This window comes from Chrysochloris asiatica, unplaced genomic scaffold (assembly GCF_000296735.1).
Source record: "Chrysochloris asiatica unplaced genomic scaffold, ChrAsi1.0 scaffold00235, whole genome shotgun sequence".
Lineage (NCBI taxonomy): Eukaryota > Metazoa > Chordata > Mammalia > Afrosoricida > Chrysochloridae > Chrysochloris > Chrysochloris asiatica.
In genome coordinates this window covers 2,924,392-2,940,660 of record NW_006408753.1, presented here as the reverse complement: position 1 = coordinate 2,940,660, position 16,269 = coordinate 2,924,392, and the positions used below count along the sequence as shown (strand labels likewise).

At 36.7% G+C, this 16,269-nt stretch overlaps 1 protein-coding gene and 1 pseudogene across 1 annotated transcript in view; one reads left to right on the top strand and one right to left on the bottom strand.

The window, feature by feature from the left end:
- The window catches only part of MDGA2 (MAM domain containing glycosylphosphatidylinositol anchor 2), a 1,390,890-nt gene that overhangs the window by 1,150,179 nt on the left and 224,442 nt on the right, over window positions 1-16,269 (bottom strand). The gene's annotated exons all lie outside the window — the stretch shown is intronic.
- The window catches only part of LOC102831677, a 99,217-nt pseudogene that overhangs the window by 20,079 nt on the left and 62,869 nt on the right, over window positions 1-16,269 (top strand).

Here is a 16,269-nt window from a genome sequence, read left to right as displayed (position 1 = left end):
GGTCTTTCTCTCCTTCCCTGACTCTCCACTTTACCAAGCATGATGTCCTTCCTCAGGGACTGGTCTCTCAAAACAATATGTTCAAAGTATGAGAGACGAAGCATTCTTAAAATTCTGACTTTACTTCTTCCAACACAAATTTGTTCCTCTGGCAATCTATGGTATTTTTAATATTCTTCTCCAACACCAAAATTCAAATGCATCAATCATTCTACATTCTTTTCTTATTCATCATACAACTTTCACATGCATATGAAGCTATTGAAAATACCATGCCTTAGGTCGGGCACACTTTAGTCCTTAAAATGACATCTATGTTCTTGAATACTTTAAAGAGTTCTTGTGCACCAGATTTGCCTAATGCAATGTATCATTTGATTGCTGGACAGCTGCTACCATGAGTGAAACTAAGTCTGACAACTTTAAATTTTTCTGCATTTATTATGATGTTATATATCGGTCTGGTGGTAAGGAATTTTGTTTTCTTTACTATGAGGTGTCACCCATACTGAAGGTTGTGGTATTTGATATTTATCAGTAAATATTAAGTTCTTTTCACTTTCAACAAACAAGGATATATCAGCTGCATATCACAGACAGTTAAGGAGTCTTCCTCCAATCCTGATGCCACGTTCTTCTTCATATAATCCAACTTCTTAGATTAGTAGGACTATTTTTTTGCTTACTCTTGCATTTGAAGTGGAAAAAAAAAAGGACAAAGACTGAATTTGGAACATATAACTGAGGTTATGTCATAACTGATCTATAGCATTTTAAGTTTTTTGAGAATTGGTACAGAGGTTAAAGTGCTAACCAAAAGGTTGGTGGTTTGAACGCAGCAGCCACTCCTGTAAAATGAGATGTGGCACTCTGTTTCTATAAAGTTTATAACCTTGGAAAACATATGGGGGACTTCCATTCTGTACTATAGGGTCACCAATAGTTGGAATTTACTTGACGGCCGTGGGTTTTGTTTTATTCTGGGTTAATCATATGAAACATCGAGGGACAACAACAAGGCAAAGACCATTCAATGAAAAGAGAAGACAAATTGACAGTGGAGCTAAGTGGTATGGTGATTTCAGACCTTCATGCTTGCCTACATGGACTTATAGTGACACTTTGCATAGGTTCATTAAGCCTTCAGCACATGATCTCAGCAAAAGGCGACCTCTACTTTTATATTGATTGCTACACATCATATTACAAGCGGCTTCTGCCTTACTTTGTGACTGAAAGAAAATACCCCTATTTCTTCCTTCAGCAGTTTATAAGTTGAAATGTGTATAAAATGGGAACACAACGTCACAGTTGAAACATTTATTTTCCCAGAACAAAATCTTCAGGCACTGAAACCGACAATATTTTTCAGTAATGCTGGAGGGCAAATCAAGGACAGATGAAAAAGACAGGAGGTGTGTGGTATTCCTTTTTTTCCTTTTTGTCTGGTTAAAAGGATGCTTGTAAATGCAAAACATCTTTTCTACTAGAATATTAATATTTTTATGTATCAAGTTATGTTTTTTAAGATATATGAATTACTCAGCCTGAGTAATTCAAATGATGGGATTAAAACTTAATTGATCACTTCTGCCTGATAATTAGAATGATCCCATTGACACAAATATGAAAATTAGGGCTAGCTGAAGAAATACAAGATATTTAAGCTACAAACACTGATGCTCCAAGCATGCTTTCTTAAGCATTGAAGCAATAGTTTGCTAAGATCATCTAGGTGTCTTGAAAAGCATTATATTTATGGTTGTTGTGTTCAATATTTGACAAAGAGTAGGTAATGTCCTCTGTAAAACGGAATAAAATTGCCATTTAGTGAAGATGAATGATTCTTTTACACTATTCAGTTCCATTTTAATAATATATGTCCTGTCTTCTCTTGCACTAAGTTACATTATAGTAACCTGAATAAGTTACAAACTCTCCAGAATAGGTTGTTCTCATGTGCACAATCAAGATGATGCCAAGGACTGTGTCTTACGCCATTTGGTAGTTCTACTGACAGGAATGGGACCTTACATGAAGTCAAGTTATTTAATAATATTTGCTGAGGTAATGATTAAAAAGACTTACGTTGGTTACGATTGTGAAAATACAACCATCAGTCACTGAAATGCATACTACGTAATTACTTAACCCTGGAATTACAGGGGGCTTACCAATCATTAATTTAAGGATATTTCCTGCAACCCTGAAACATGGCCATTTAAATATGTTTAAAAATCTCAATTATTAGGAGTTGACTGTCACATAGGCAGTCTGATCCATTTTCATTCAGCTCCATTTGTTAAACTTTCATATGTTGAGTCACAAATTGCTTCCTGGAAACTCGCATCCTAGCTCTGTCCTCTGGATAACACGGAACAAGTAAATTGCTTTTCATCCTGACAACACTTCAAATTCTTTACGACTACTGTAATTGTCTCACTTACTCTACAGTGGTGTAACACTCCACTTCTCTCACCTCTTTATTATTTTTCTGGTCTCTAGGTCCAGTTTCTAGTGTGTTTTTTTTGTTTTTACTATTCTGGTGACTCACCACCAGATATTCTCTAGCTTTTCATTCTATAAATGTGGAGCTCAGAAATGAACACTCCTAAAATATAGTTTCGCTGCTTTCAAGATTTTTCTCTTCCACTTACATTTTCAGTCATTTTAAGTACAATGAATTTACATTTCATTTTTCTTTGAAAATCCTTCATAGAGTTCTGACAGATTTCCAATCTGTTGCTTATTCATCAGTTTTGTAAATTCTCAGCCTATCCTATCCCAATTCCTTGCTCCTTGCTTTTGAGAACTCTGAATCACATGTATTTTAGAATTTCTATCATGTTATGCATTGTTTACATTTTTCTGCATTAGCCTCCCCTTTCTTTCCCCTTAATGTCTTAAAATGTGATATTTGCAGTCATATATGGTATGGCACAGAGTCCTAGTGTGGCACAGCTGGATAATGCACTGGATTGCAAGGTCAGTTTGAACCACAGTTTTGGCAGATCAAACCCACCAGGTGCTCTTTGGAAATCCAATACAGGTTGCTGTGAGTCAGAACTACCTCAATAGCACATAACAACAACAAGATGGTATGGCGCTGTAAGATCAGCACTGGACTGCGAGCCATAGGTAGGCAGTTCAAACCCACCAGTTGCTCCTCTGAAACCCTATACAGGGTCACTATGTGTCAGAATTGACAACAACAATTTTCTATTTTGAATTTCTGGTGTGATACTGTAGGATAAGCACTGGACTATAAACCACTAAGTAGGTGGTTCAGAAACCTTGTACAAGGTGGCTATGAGTCAGAACCAACTAGATGGTACTCAACAACTTTTTTTAATTTTAAGGAGTCCTGGTGACATACTGGGTAAAGAATTGGACTGATAACCATAAGTAGGTGGTTCAAAGACACCAGCTGCTCCACAGGAGAAGGATGAGACTGTCTGCTCCCATAAAGATTTTGTCTCAGAAACCCAAAGGAACAATTCCACTCTGTTCTCAGAGTTGCTCTGAGTTGAAGCTGATTTGATGGCAGCGGATTTGTTTGTGATTGGTTATCTTCTATTTCATTAACCCTCCTTTCTAACATGTCACATCTGGTATGAAGTCATGAAGTCAATTTTTAATTTTGATTTATTGAATTTTTCAGATTCTAGTTTTCTGGAAACATTTCCCATCTTTTCCTATCTCTTCTTGAAAATAGTAATCATAATTATTATAGTTGCCCATCTGATAACTAGAGGCTCTGAATTATTTCTTGGGTTACTTCTCCTGTACATTTTTTCTCTTCAGTTTTAGTCACTTGGACCTGTTTCACTGCACACTGTTGTTGTTAAGTGCTGTCATACTGTTAAGTTGGTTCCAACTCATAGCAACTGTGCATAGGGTTTCCCAGGAGCATCTGATATGTTTGAACCTCAGACCTTGAGGTTAACATTCTTGTGCCTGTCCTACAGCACCATGCCAGGATTCTATATAGCCTTGATTAAATACTAGGTATTGCAAGTGCCAAACAACAAATGCTTTGGCCAATGTTAATTTTCCTCAAACAGAATTTTCTGTTATTCTGACAGGTAGGTAAAGTAGTAATTTTTAAAAATCTAGACTAGGTTTTGGACTGTTTTTATGGATTGTTTCTGGACAGTTTTGGATTGCTTTTGTTGATTTTTTGTGGGATTATTTTGTTGTTTTGTTTTGTAGGTTGCACATAATCTTTGAGCATTGTGCTTCTGAGATGAAAATAGAAAGCCTGTGGTATTTACCAGGCTCATTCTACTTGCCTGGTCCTAACAACTAATCCTTTCTTTCCAGGATGACCAGACTGTTGTTAACTTGCCTTAGTAATTCAATGCCCTAAGAAGAGTTTTCTTCTTCAGTCTGGGGAGTTTTACCCTACACATGTGTAAATTAAGATTTTTCATAAGGCTTCAGGCAAATCATGCATGTAATTTGTGATTTACTTCTTTGAGATTGTTTCCTTACCCGCAAGCCCTGATCTACTTGGCAACTAACTCTGTGGGGTAACTTCTTTCCCCACAACCTGGTAGAGTCTGTGCAATCTTTGACTCTGACTGAATCTTCTGCTCAGTCTCTCTTCCCTTTGCTATAAATTAAGAAAGCCCTTGAGATAAAAGAATTGATGGAACATGATGTTCTACTATTGGTTACAGGATGTTGGTTCAAATCCTATCCTATTTTGGGTATTCACACATGTCTTCAATATTTTCAAATCTGATTTTACTTGTGTATAATACAGTGACACTACAGTTAAAAACTGTAGTTTTTAACTATAGCTAAAAAGCAATTACTGAATAGTTACTAAATCTTCACCTTGTGCTAAACAACCTAAAAAATTAATTATAATATAGTACTTACCCTTCACCTTAGTAAACACAGAGTAAAGTTAAGTGTATTAGGTGTGTGAGGTAATGGAGAGTCAAAGAAAACACTGATTTTTTTTTCAGCAGAATTACTGGTTTGTTTGTTTTTTTCTTTCTACATGGATACAATTTTATTGTTCAATTATAATTATAAAAGTAATTCATATTGATTATAAAAAGAATCAGAAAATAAACAAAACTAGATAAAAGACTCTAAAATCTACTTCTAGATCCCTGAAGTAGAAATAGACACTGCTTTGTGGTCTATCCTTCAAGATTTTGATGAATTGATGCATGGAAAAAAGAAAAGGGAGGAGGAAATGAGAGATGGGTTGAAAGAAGTAAATACATGACCACCATTAACCTACATATTGTAATCCTCAAAATGGAAAGGATTATCTGTGAACATTTACGTATCAGCTAAAGTTGTTAAGTGCTGTCGAGTCAGTTCTGACTCAAAGTGACCCTATGTAGGGTTTCCAAGGAGTAGCTGGTGAGTTTGATTCAAATCAACCTTGCAGTCCAGTGCATTTTACACAACACCATACCAGGACTGAAAACTGAGGACAGAACCATGGAGAAAGTAAAAGCATAAAAGAAGGGAGGGATGGAAGTTGGGTAATTAGAAAAGGGGAGTCCTGGTGTAGCACTCACTGTAGGTCAGTTTGAATTGCAAGGTTGGTGGTTCAAAATTATCAGCTGCAGCTCTGGAACCATATACAGAGTTGTTTTGAGTCAGAACCAACTCAACTGCACTTAACAACAATTAGAAAAGGAGTCTTGGTGTGGTGCTGTTGGATAAATTCTGGACTGTGAACCACAGGATCAGTAGTTTAAACCTACTAGCCACTCATTGTTGTTGTTGTTAAGTGCCGTTGAGTCGGTTCCGACCCATAGCGACCCTGTACAGGGTTTCCGTTGGAAACCCTATATTTAGTTGTTGTGAGTCGGAACTGACTCAAGGGCACTTAACAACAACATAGAAAAGGGAAAGATTGAAGTCTCTGTGTACAAGCGAATAGTTTCACGAGGACCATGTAAGAAATCTCCAGTGTAGCAAAGAGGTATTATAGGTACTCTCTGCATTTGACTTTCATAAAACCAGCATAGGTGGCTTTATTAGAAATATTTACAATGGAGTAGTCATAGCAAAAGGATCCCGGTGTGGCACTGTAGCATAAGCACAAGACTGTTAACTGCTCTTCAGAAACCCTGTAGAGGATCACTATGAGTCACAGCCAACTCAATGGCACTTAACAACAACTACAGTGGAGGCAATTGGCTGTGAACCTTAAGGTCAGCGGTTCGAAACTACCAGCCGCTCCGCGGGAGAAAGATGAGGCTTTCTACTCCCGTAAGGATTTACACCCTCGGAAACCCTGTACAGGGTCGCTATGGGTCGGAACCGACTCGACGGCACTTAACAACAACAACAACACAGTGGAGGCAAAAGCAAGACTGCACAAGTGTAAAAATGAGAAAGGAGAAACAAGGCATCGGCTGCTGAGTACTCTCTTGAATAATTTGGACATAAGAAGAAGTGAAAATATTGGGGTTCAAAGTGAAAGAAGTTCTTTAATTTTAATTCTGGAGCAACTTGAACATGTTTACTGACTAAGGCTAAGGAATTGCTACGGAGACAGACACTGAAAATACAATTGGGGGAGGGCCAGAGCTGACAGAAGATGATGTCTTTTTTGGATGTTATATTACAGAAGACATTTATTTCTGCCCTAGGATAAACACTGGATCTCAAGGTCACTTTGAACAACATAATAGGTGGTTCAAGCTCACCTGCCACTCCTCAGAAACTCTATAGAGGGTCACTATGAATCAGAATCGACTCAATGGCATACAAAATCAACAAATTTTTCATAACATAAAATGAAAATTCCTTAGCTTTCTAATTATAAAATCATGAATTAAGATGATCAGATTATATTTTGTAAAGCAACCCACCTATTTACACAGCAGAATAGCCCAACTACCTATCTGCTCTGAAGTACACAATGTATTTAAAGAAATCATTTTAGGAAGTCTTCTCAGGAAAAGCAGAAAGCATTACACCTACAGAATTAATGAGGAAGCTTTCAATGAATTTTTCATAACAACTTACATCTGAAATATGACTCATTGCTTCATTGTCTTAGTGACTTTTTTTAAAGGTACCATTCTAGAAAAATATCTACAAATAAGGAAATATATAAATTCCACTCATTTTCAGAATATCTAGCATAACATTTATTATTTGACAGGACTATAAAGACTACAAAGAAGTAGAAATATATATTTTATACAGTAGATATAATTAAGTAATAACTTTTTAAAAAGCAAGAAGTATATAATGCTAGTTATATGTTTCATGAAACAATGTCAAATATAATACTTTATTTCAATTTTGGTTGTTGGTATTTCCTTACTTAATGATGCCTTGGTTGGACAAATGTAGAGCCCAGAAGTAACAACTCTCAAGCTTCTGAAGTACTCAAAAAATATTTTTGATCAATTTCCTACAATTATAACTTCTTGGAAGATCTTGACCATTTTTCTTCTTTAAAATATGTTTTGTTTTGATTTACCTCTTCAGCATTTTACTGCAAAAATAACTTATCATCACAAATATACTTTATGAATTCTTAGCTCATAATCAACTTTTCAATAAAATTATTGCATTGGAATATAGTTTAAATACGTTGGGCTTCAAAAGTGTATGAAAAAAATCCATTATTTCTTAATTCCACTTTTCCATGAAGTCTGTAGCTCTCTCATATATTTTTATAAAGGCCAAATGGAGAGTTCTTCTGTCTTTTTCTCCCAGTATTTCCACACTCTTAGTGATATTTAACTGAGAACTCACCCAAGTATTCAGAAGTACTGATCTGAATTTCTGAGTTATTTTTTTTTCAGTAAAGATATAGAGAATGGTTAATTTGGCCACACTTAAAGAAGACCTTTCTAGTAAGTAGGGGCCAGGTCTAAGTGTTTCAATATATGCTGTTTCACATAGAACATCTAGTAACTGTTGTCTATTTGGAAATCATGTGGACAAACCAATTGTACACTTGCACAAAAATTGAAGGACACATATGGAGGAGATCATTACATGGACCCAATCATTTCTGTGCCATTCTTAGTAGCATAGGCATTACATGAATCCAATTTTCATTACTTTAAAATGTTTCCTTCTTAGAAACGTTGGTGACCATCAGTTAATATGACAGCTCAGATAAAACAAAGAATCACATTCTTCTAGCATTCACTTTAAAGGTTTCCTTATGCAAATGGTAAATCATTTAAACTCATGGAATATATATTTCAATGAACTCAAGAAGAACAATGGTTAAAGTAATTGTCTGGTTACCAAAGTCAGTGATTGGTTCAAACCTACCAGTCCCTCTGCAGGAGAAAAATGTGGCAGCCTTCTTCATTAAAGAACCTTATGGGGCAATTCTATTTTGTTCTACATAGTTGCTATGAATCAGAATTGACTTAATGGCAGTAGCCTTGAGTTATAGAATCCATATTTCATTGAGTTCTCGGGACTAAAATTCACCTTTCAAAAGAGGTGTTTTTTTTTGTTTTTTTTTAATGCCCAGAATATTAACATTTGTCCCAGGTAGTTTATTCAACATTTTAGAGTTTGGTACCTCTCTTTCTGCAAAAGTTCAAATGTGATCACATTTAAAGTGGACAATGTTATCATTGCAAAACATGCATGTGCTATAGTATCTTTCAAAAGTCAATAATAACAAAGATCTACTTTTTTTTTTTTTTTTAAGGAAAGGAAAACGATTTGAAGTCTGTGAAACAGTCATTGGGTAAATATAATTTTACTAGGTATATGACCTCTCACCTATCTGTAAAATGCAGATAATGAGAACACCACCTTATAGAACTGTTGTGGGAAATAGATGAATTAACATGTAGAAAGGTTTGACAAGATTGCTGGGAACATAGTATGCCTACTATTATTCTAAAGCATTAAAGTACAGCAATATTTTTCAACTTTTTTATTGGGCAGAATGTTCTTTAAATGTAAGCTGTGTTAATGGAAACTTGTCAAATATTGTTGGTAACACTGAATGCCTTTTGCACTTGGAAATTAACAGTTGTTTCATTTTTGTGGTTTATATGTCTGTCATGCAAAAAGTTCTCCATGCTTGATATTAAATAGCTTAGGTTGTATTTGGAGTTCTGGTGTGATTTTGTAGGATAAGTACTGGGCTGCTAACAACAAGGTCAGTGGTTCAAAACCACCCGTCGCTCCTCAGAAACCCTATACTGTGGGTCATTATGAGTCACAACTGACCCAACAGCACTTAACAATAACATTTACCCTTGGTGGTTAAGGTACCTATGTGCATTATATTTAGAAGTTTATAAATTCAAGAGTGATCAATTCTGAAAAAAAACTAGAAGGGCCAACAGACATTGTGATATGAGCCAAACAAATACTTTACAGAATTGCCCACTGTAAGAGTTATTCAACAGAAAGTGGAGTATCTTACACATCAGGGTAATAGTTCACAGAATCCAAGGCTAACAGTAGAGCACAGAGAGGGGATAAGAGCTATAGCAAAATATAACCTCCCATAAAATGCCCCACTTTTGTGCTGTATGTATTTATTACTGATTATCAAACACTTTGAATTATTTTAACAGCAGAAAAATTTTCCAGTTTTTATGTTACAAGTTAATCACTATTATACTTATTAGCATTAAAGCATTGCTTTGCATCTACTCCTCTTAAATATTTGATTTTATAATAAAATGAAAGCCTCCTTCCTTTATTTTATGTCCATAACAGTTTCTGACCTGGTTTTCCTCCCATCTGTTCTATTTAATTGCCCTCATGGCCTTCTTATCGTGCAATTTTATCTCAGCAGTGAGATCTCCTAAGTCCACTGCATTTTACTATGTTTGTCTTCTATGAGCTCATCTCTAACAAATTTAACTATCATTCCAATTATTACCCATAGATTCATGTCTCTATATTTGCCCTCATCACTTTAATCCAGTCAAATATTTTCAGAAACCTATAGAAATGGTGGCACAGTCAATTAAACGTGGGGCTGCTAACTACAAAGTCAGTGGTTCAAACCCACCAGATGCTCCACGGTAGACAGATGAGAACATCTGCTCCTGTAAAGACTTACAGTCTCAGAAATCCTAAGGGTCAGTCCTATAGGGTCCCTCTGATTTAGAATAGACTCTAAGATAGTAGGTTTGTTTGGTTTATAGAGCACCTAAGCATCCTTGGTGGTCAAGTGGGAAAGCAAACTAAAAGATAGGTGATCCAAACCCACCCGCAGCTCCTGCCAGAGAAAGTTGTGGCAGTCTGCTTTTGATTAGAGTTTTGAAAATCCTATAGGACAATTTTACGCTGTCCCACAGGGTTACTGTGAATTCTAATTGCCTTAACACTAGCACATTTATACAACTCTGGAGTCCCTGGATGGAGTGAATGGTTAATGTATTTGGCTGCTAACTGAAAGTTTGAAGGCTCAAGTCTACCCAGAAGCAACCTATTTTTAAAAATCAGCCATTGAAAATCATCTGAAGATCAGTTCTACTCTGACACATGGTTTTCCCATGAGTCCAAATCAACTAGAACCAGATAGAGTACATCTACTTAGTATGTTTCTATTATAACATATTCATCTCTTTTCACGTCCCCATTAAAGTTATCCTGTGCCCACTAGTAGTACTCCCTTCTTCTACTTTCCTATTACTAAGCTCTTTCCAAGTATTTGTAACTCTGAATAGACGTAGCCCTGGTGGCACAGTGGTCAAATTGCTTGGCTACTAACCAAAAGTTGGCATTTGAATCTACAGGTGGCTCCTCAGGAGAAAGATGTGGCACTGCACTTCTGTAAATATTTACAGCCTTGGAAATACTTTGAGGCAGTTCTACTTTATCCTATGGAGTCACTATGAGAATTGAGTCTATGTGAATGGGTTTGGTATTTTGGTTTATACCTCTGAATATTTTCTCATAGCTGTTAGGCACAAACGTATCAACAGTTTTGAGGATGGCACAGGAAAGAGCAATTTTCATTCTGTTGTGCATAGGGTTATTATGAGTTAAAATCAACTTGATGGCACCTAACTACAAGATGCAAAGATGATGCCAATATGATCCACAATGGTCTGAGGAACAATTGCTTGCTGCAATAGTTTGCTTTGCTAGACTTGTTATAGACCAAACTGAAGTGGATATCATGAATCCTAACATACATGCTATTTTTGAAATTAAAATTTTTTTAAGTAACAGAAAATCCTACTAAAATTCATTTTATTAAGATAATTCATTTGATGGGCAAATTAAAAAACCAGACCTGGAGGCTCTTGGTCTCCTTTGGTGACTTAGAGTACCCCCTCCCAGCTTTACTCTCAATAAACCTGCCTGCTGTTGAAGCCGAGACTCTCTCCTCTTCTCTTTCTTTCTTTTCCTTACAGGAACCATTACACTACCAGAGCTCCTTCCACATGGTTGACAAGGATGGGCAAATTAGACACTGGCTACCAAAAATGGGTGTGGGGAGGGTGATAGAATGAATGTAAAACTAATGTTCTCCCATGTAAACTACCACATAATTCACAATAAAACATTTATATATAAAAAAAAACAAACAACAGACCTGGTTTTGATTTGGTTTAAAGTTTATCCAGGGTCTCAATGTCATCAAGGATCTAATTTTGCAGTGCTTTTCTGTTCCAACTTCCACAGAATTAGTTATACATTATACTCCAGACAGTCTTATCCCCAAGCCCTGCAAAGCATCATCATGCCCTGCCTCATGGTAGCAAGGAATCTTCCAGTTCTCATATCAGACTCTTCACAAGATAACATAGTCTCTCTTTGGATACCTTCCAAATAAAACAAATCCTGAGATTATTTTTCTTGTCTGGACTTAGGTCATTTGTCCATCCCTAAATCAACCATTCAGACTAGAGATGGGTCTCCTGAACCAGAGATATAGACTCAAGTATTTTCATAACAAACAATTAAAAGAGGGAAAAGATGAATTCTTCAATTCTTCACTCAACTATGTTGAAAGACAGGTATATAAGTACTTGGAAGGAAAGTAACAAATGTCTGTGACACACTCCAAACAGACTAGAAACTCTGAAAGCATAAATCCAGTTGAATACAGTTCCAGTTTTCTTCCTAACCTACAATTCTCCATCCTCACAACAGTCAGCATTGCTTCAGATCCATTAATTGGTAATCAGTAAATATGCTGCGATGTAGCAATTGATGAATAAGTGTAATTCCAATCAGTCAGACATCTTTAAGCTCAAATTGTTTATATGGATCAGGCTAGATGCTTGAAGGAGCAAGGTAATAAAAATGTTTAATGCGTGTCCTACTAGCCACATTTTCCACTTTCATAAACACAGGCTGGGTGCTTAACTCTCAACCACATAACTAAACTATAATTTGAAAATAGAAAACACTATATGTTCTACTTTACAACTTTGAGAATAATGACCTCCATATGTTTCCTATGTACTGTGTCCTTATAGTCCCTACCTATGTGTGTTTGCTTGTGTGTATATAACTTCCCTTATCACTTCTCTCTCTCTGTATATATATCAGTTATACCTTACACACACACACATGCTGTTTTTGTTAAGTACCATTGAATAGGTTCCGACTCATAGTGATCCTGTAAAGAGTTTCCAAGGAGTGGGTGGTGAATTTGAACAACTAACCTTGTAATTCATACTGACTTTGCAGTCCAGTGCATAATCCCATGGCACTACACCAGTCTAGGAGCGGAGGTCTCTAAGACCATCAACAGAAAAGAGCCGAGAGCAGGACCCTACCCAGAGAAGCAGTGAGGCCAGAGATAGAGGCAGAGACGATAACGTGGAGTGATGAAGTGGCTGGGGACTTTGGATCCAGAGAGGAAGAGGGACTGTGTGCTGAAAACTGAGGGGGGGGGGGAGAGTGTAGGGGGTGGGTTTGTAGGGTATACCTTTTGGTCGGTTGATGATGCATGGAGGGGATTGGAACCATGGCGATGAATTGATATATGGTAGAATGAATGTAAAACTAAAGTTCTCTCATGTAAACTATCATATAATTCACAATAAAACATAAAAAAAAAAGTGGTCATATAAAGGCCATAGTAGAGAATTAAAAAAAAAAAAAAAGTTAATTCATTGATCATTCTATAATGTCTTCAGAGTTCAGGAAAAGTCATAGTATGTTGTAGATCACTGGTATTTGTTTAATAATAATAATTTTTCTTTTATTAGTGCAGGTATACTTTATATTTTGCAAGAGGACACAGTTTAAGCAGCCTAATTCTTTTTCAATATACTTATCAACCACACTTGATTATACCTATGGAGAACTCATGAAATTAAAATTTCAGGGGGGTGGGGAGCGATGCAGGATATTGTACTTATATATGAGAAATCTGAGGCTTAACAGTTTTTCCAAAACAGTGAGCAAGAGTTAAAGAGGTAAAAGTGCTTTAAAATAGAGGAAGCATCTGTTCCACCAATTAATCTATAATACAGTCTTAGAAACTCATATAGACATCTCAGAGTAGAGCTGGGAGTAAGAGGGAATCCAGTGATTTCTATTTAAGAGAAAAGAATTTAAAATACTAGCTTTCACATGGTGCCCATCACTACAGTAGTTTCATGGACACAGGCTGTCTTGGTGAGAACACTGTCTCTCTGAATCAGGTCTGGAACTTCTGGAGAATATATCCGAGTGTCGGGGCAAGAAAGATGAGAAAACATGAAGCAACATGAGATAAATCAGCCAACGGCATCAAAACTTACAATGTAAACTCTCCCCAGTAACTTCCAAAATCCAGGAGAGAACTTAAAAGACCTGAATGTCTTATAGATTAGTTTGGACATTGCTAAAGAAATGCATTATTGCAGTTCTTGTTGCCACCCATATATGATTGAATTGTGAAAAGTTAGGTTCCAGTAATGATATTAATATGCCAATGTATTTTTATTTTTATTTCTTCAGAAATAAATGTCTTAGGATAGCCAGGTATTTGGTATTTAGTGAAACAGTCTATATTTTATAGCTTACACAATACAGCTTACACAATCTATTTCATGTAATGGGTTGCTCAAAACTGGACCTTCATATTCCTGAAAACTTGACAACTGAGACAAACCTGCTATATATAAAACTGACAGTTATTTCTTCTCAGTGGTATACATGACAAAAAACAGAATTTTCATTTTAGGACAGATTTTTTGTTCTGGAAGGGATCATTTTATTTTCCTTTGTTAAGTATACAGATAAAAGTCAGATACGTATTAGCTTCTATGGTTTAACCCCTAACTTTCAAGGATTAAGTAAATATAAAACAGTTTAATTGGGATGGAAATAATGTCATGTCTTACATTGGTAGACAAGGGAAGGAAACTCTCTTCAAAGACTGGAAAACATTGTGAAGAAACTGGCAGTCATTGTGAAGAACTTGCAGTTATTTTTTAGATTGGAGGATATATTTTAATCAGTCTGAGGTTTGAAAGGGAGCCTTATTGTGGTGCTATAGGATAAGCCCTGGACTGTTAACAACAAGGTTGATGTTTCAACATACCAGCTACTCCTCAGAAATACTATTCAGAGTCACTATGAGTCAGAGCTGTCTTGACAGCATCAACAACAATAGGTTAGAAAGAAAGAGAGTGACTAACTTATTTACATAGAAGTGAACTTCAGTAACACAGTGACAGGTGGTGCAGTGCGGCTAATTACTTGATATGACCCTTCTAGCCATATTCCTCCATTTTGTGGTATATTGTGAATCCTAGCCTCTATGTCTGCATTTATGATCCCATTTTGGAGTGATTTGTTTGTTATGCTCATGAGGCAGGATGAAGGTGGGATTAAGAAGGGATTAATGATTAAGGTGGAGTTGTGGTTAAATCCCCATTTTACTAGAGTATGACTCAAATGACCACTCTTAGTTTCCTTGGGGATGTGGTCTGCATTGGATATATAGGAATGCTTTGGCAAAGTTCCATCTCTTGCTTTGGATTCTGCATCTGGCTCATCTCTGTATGACCTCCACTTTTGGGAAGTGTGGTCTCACACTGAACCTGATTCACCAGCTTCCACAGCCTAAAGAAAATAGCGTCATGTATGGCTTCAGCTGTTCCAGACATGGTATCAATAGTACAGAAAACACAGCAGGCTAAAGGAGACTGCTACTCAGTCACTGATCTTGTAAATATCTTTTTTCCATCCCAATCTCAGAAAAGAGTCAACCACAGTTTGCTTTTGCATAGAAAGGATTCTAATTCACTTCCAGTATGTTGCCACAGTTATTTGAATTCAATGGCTTACTGACATGGCATGGTTAGAAGGGACTTGGACTTGGTGCAGATATCAAGTGCAGTGATTCATTACATCAATGATATTATGTTAATATCAAACACAGAAGAAATGGTTGGAGCAAAACCGAAAACAGTATTGACCCATTTGACCAATAGAGGTTGGTTAACACATCAAGCAAAAATCCAGGGCCCTGCACACATAGTGACATTCTTAGGAATCATTTGGTCTGGAGCCGTGACATTCCATAGTCAACCCAGAATAAGTTGCTCTAGCTGTCTAGCCATAAGAATTATCAGGAAGCCCAATGATTGGTTGGTCTTTTGGATTTTGCAGGATGTATATTCTACTTCTGGGAATGCTGTTGGCTCCCATCCATAAAACTACTCAGAAGAAAACTGCATTCAAATGGGGTCTTGTCTAACAGCAGGCTATCTCTGATTTACAGAAAGTAGTACCATTCTCCTGATCTTTAGACCCTGATGATATACATTCAGACTTGATTTTGGATGTGTCTGCCACATGTTTATGCAGACTGGAGCTGAAACATTATCCTACGATGACCACTGGGATTCTGCACTAGGATGTTTCCGATGATGAAACAAGGTACATGCCATTTGAAAGAAAATTCATCACCTGCTATTGGTCATTAAACTGGACCAATCAATAAATAACATCATGATAAATGGAGAAAAGACTAAGATTGTCAAAAACTTCAGTTTGCTTGGATCCACCATCAGCACTCATGGAAGGAGCAATCAAGAAATCAAATGATGAGAGGTGGGGCTTGATGGTGGCTAGGGTGGAGGTGCAGTGTGGTCCACCATCAGCAATACCCAGAATACCAGGCAAAGAAGATTCAGGGCAGAGCTCCAAAACTCAGAATCACATAGATAGGAATATTTAAAAGGTTTTGTTAGTGGAACTTGTAACAAAAGTAAGAAATCATGTACTTTTGAATCTGCTGGGTTCGGTGGCCGGAGTCTACAACTTGGGCAAGATTAAACGGCAAGATTAAGTGAGGGGGGCAGACTCACCACGGAAAAATAC